Genomic DNA, 4,009 nt, shown 5'->3' with positions numbered 1-4,009 from the left:
TTGAAATTTCAAGAAAAAATTAAAGAAAACGTATGGCCCTAAAAGGCTTCCGTAGGTATTGTCTCTGCTTTGCTCCATTGTCATCGGCCACAGTTCGTGTACAGAGAATATGGAATTGCGCATAATGAACGAAGAACATTTCATTTCAGTACTAATTTTCTTGAATTTTCATGATACTAAGTTGAATTTTCATGATACTAAGTTGAATTTTCATGATACTAAGTTGAATTTTCAAGATAATAAGTTGAATTTTCAAGAAAGGATGTTGAATTTTCAAGATAGGATGTTGAATTATCAAAATAGCAAGTTGAATGTTTAAGAAAGTAAGTTAAATGTTCACGATACTAAGTTGAATTTTCAAGATACTAAGTTGAATTTTCAAGATGCTACGTTGAATTTTTAAGATAGTAAGTTGAATTTTCAAGATAGCAAGTTGAAGTTTCAACATAAAAGATACTGAATAATAGCGTAGCGTGGCCCTAATAGGCTTCCGTACCTAATAGGCTTCCGTGGTACTTTTATCACTACTCTTTGCAATATTTTATTTGATAAAGGTACATTCCCAGCACAGTGGTATGGAGAGGTGAAGTAAATGCGGTCTCTAATTATAGAGGTGTTTTCAGTAAGTTATATATATCAATCATTAAGAAGAGACTCCAATTTTGGTGTGATGCTTATGATAATATTTCAGAGTCGCAGGCAGGTTTCAGAGTTGGTTATTCCACCATTGACAATATTTTCATCTTGCATACTATTGCCCAATGGATTCTATCCAAGAAAGGCGGCAAGGTATATATGCTTTTTTGTTGACTTCTCAAAAGCTTTCGATCTGGTTAATAGGTCAAAATCATGGTCGATATTGAATAGAAAGGGCGTGTCTCCTAAAAATTATAAGGTCCATATATGACTGTGTCAAGTCCTGTGTTAAATCTAATAACTCTTTTTCGGAAACGTTTCAGTGTAGCATTGGGGTACGACAAGGTTGTGTCCTAAGTCCCCTTTAATTTTCCATATTCATAAATGAGTTAGTAGATAATACTGAATCTGTTTGTTATCCTGGGATTCAGCTGCATCCTGTGTTGACGCAATTGTTCCTCCTTTTGTTTGCCGACGATGTTATTCTTCTCTCTGATACTATATATATTGTCTACAAAAGCGCAACAATGTTCTAGAACAGCATTGTATTGATTATAATCTCACTGTTAGACAAATCTCAATTGGGAACCGATGACATGTGTCGACCAAGCCAGCGAGCCTGACCACCCGATCCCGTTAGTCGCCTCTTACGACAAGCATGGGTTACTGAAGGTTCATTCTCACCCGGACCTTCACGGGTCTTGTTGGACAGTTAGATTTATTACACAATTTATGTTAATATTTACATTTTGACAAATCCCAAACTGACACTTACGCGTGGGAAGTGACTGATCCGGAGCAGCGAACAGAAGGCAATCTGTTTCCCTTTTCATGCCAGTATCTTCATCCACGCTGAGGACACCCACTTCTGTATTGCCTAACAGTACAGATCCTTCGTCAGAATAAACATTGACCCTGAGATTATGGCCAACATCCTTAGTTTGTGTACACAAGTTGTACAATGCTTTATAAAAGAATCACCAGACAAATAAATTCTAATAAACACTCTAATAGAATATTATCATGATAATAAGTGAATATAAACGGGAAGAGTGCGGACGGGAACATGATTCTTCTTGTGAGGGTATGAATACCCTGAATGTATTGTTTCGTCCAATCTGCAAAGCCAAAAGAATAACAAAGTGTTCTTGTGAATTATAATGTCACATTAGCTAACTTTTAGTTGTTATGGGTCACAAAAGTTGAAAGCGCTGAGTGTATTTTCTCCTGTTAAGAGTAAGTTCAAGAGTTACCTCCTTTTTGTTTATTGCTTTCGGTTTCTTCGGATGGATGCTGGAAGCTATCAGAAGATGGCGGTGTAGCATTTGCTAGATTTCTCTAGAAATATATAATAGGCATATAAGGGATGGTTGCTGAGATGGATGAGGAGACGATTTTGGATATTGTTATGAAAGTGGTTTTTTTTGTAATTTGTAATATCACATTGATAGTTATTATGGGTCACAATGTTTAAAGTTTTGAGTGTGGGTTTTGGCTCGCATCTCGCATTATATATGTTCAATGGCAATAGTATTTTTTAGCGGTACACCTTTTTGATAGCGCTTCAGAGTTGCCTCCCTTGGTTGTCTTTATTTTGTTTTGACTTCACGTCTTGTGTTTACGATGGCTTTCGTGAATGTTCTGAGTTAATATTTTATATTTGTGACCCAATATTTTATATTTGTGACCCACTATTTTAGATTGTGACTGAATTGCATTGTACTAGAAATTTGTATTGTCATTCATTGTAGCTTGCTCATTGTTTGTTCAATATATTATTGAATATTTTAGACTTGTCTGTGTTCTATTTTGCTGGTTCAAAGGGGACTCTTAAACCTTTTTTTCACGGCAAATTATTAACCGTAACAACATACGCTCATCTGCCTGCTAGCAGACCTACCACTCAAGAGGCTTCATCTACACTGAACTTTCAACAGCTGTCAACAAACTTCATTCAGTATATCTACAAGGATCAAGACTGTTGATCACTGGATTGTCTGGTCCAGTCCATCCCCATAAAGCTGGAACTGTCGAGTCCGAAGAACTTGCTACAAGGACTTCTAAACTATTTTTCCAGTGTGGAATCTCCGTTGCCAATACGTTCAAGGTCATCCATGTAAAGGAGGTGAGTTAGAGGTGTTGTGGATCTGCGCTGAGGAGGTCCAGGATGATAACGTTCCCCTTTGTGTCTTGCAGCTCTAAAAGTTGATGTCTGTATTGGTTTTGTTTTCTTCAGGTGGTTCAGTTCGCTGTTTAGGACATCAGTATCGTTTTAGTGAGTGAGTGAGTTGGATTTTACGCCGCTTTTAGCAATATTCCAGCAATATCACGACGGGAGTATCGCTTTAGCAAGTAGGATGAGGATTGCGATGATGGCTTGTTTTATCAGGGTGTGGTGGCAGGAGTGGATGTTCTGGCCTGTGTATGTAGGTGAACGTATGTTCTTAACCTATTTTCTGTTGAATGGAGGGACATAACTAGGAAGGGAAGGCGTTGGCTTGTTTCTGTCTCTGTGGTGAACTCGATTTTCTGGTGTTGGGCGCTGAAGTGTTTGTGGGGGTCAGTGATGTCGTTCTTGGAGTGGGGGTGGGGTTGTTGGACTGTTGTGGTGGTGTGTCATCTATGTTTCGATAATAACTGAGGGGTTGGAACAGTGCTGTGGAGAAGGCTGATTCTTCGAAATACGCGTGAAGGTTTCAGTGATGAGTAGCGAGAGAAGGGAGAAGGTATTTGCATGTACAATACGTCGTGGATAGTGAAGTATGAGGTGTCAAAGCGGCTGGAGAAGAGGTTGATGATGTTGTCGATGGTGAGGGCGGTGTTTAGGTCGTACATTCTAGTATTGGAGCTTGTTTCGGGGGGACATCAGGGAAAGGTTGTTGGTGAAGAGGTTTGTGATGTCATAGCTGCCCATGGTGCATGTGAGCGTAGCTTCTTGTTCTGTATATATAGGTTTCCCAAACAATTCCCCGGAAGATTCCCGGAAATAAGGGACCAGACGAACACGGCTGCACTGTATGGTGTATTCTTGAATGGAGGATGTCTGGAGGCTTGAGTGAGTGAGCAATATCACCGCGGGGGACATCAGAAATGGGCTACACACACATTGCTCCTATGTTTTGAATTGAACCCGGGTCTTCGGCGTGACGAGCAAACGCTTTAACTTATGCAACGCCACCGCCCCTCTTAAGGCATGAGGTCTGGAAGATACCCCTGTATATACACCAAGTTTGCAGCGGGACACTCTCCTGCGGTGCATAAATATGAGACCGAGTTTGATGTACAAATGTAATGCATGAAGTATGTTTTCCATTTATTTATCAAACCAAGATAACATTTGACCATCGACTGATGAGAAACAACACATGCTTAT

Source organism: Haliotis rubra, unplaced genomic scaffold (genome assembly GCF_003918875.1).
Source record: "Haliotis rubra isolate DU_JTF1 unplaced genomic scaffold, ASM391887v1 Scf249, whole genome shotgun sequence".
Taxonomy (NCBI): domain Eukaryota; kingdom Metazoa; phylum Mollusca; class Gastropoda; order Lepetellida; family Haliotidae; genus Haliotis; species Haliotis rubra.
This window is presented reverse-complemented; position numbering follows the sequence as displayed.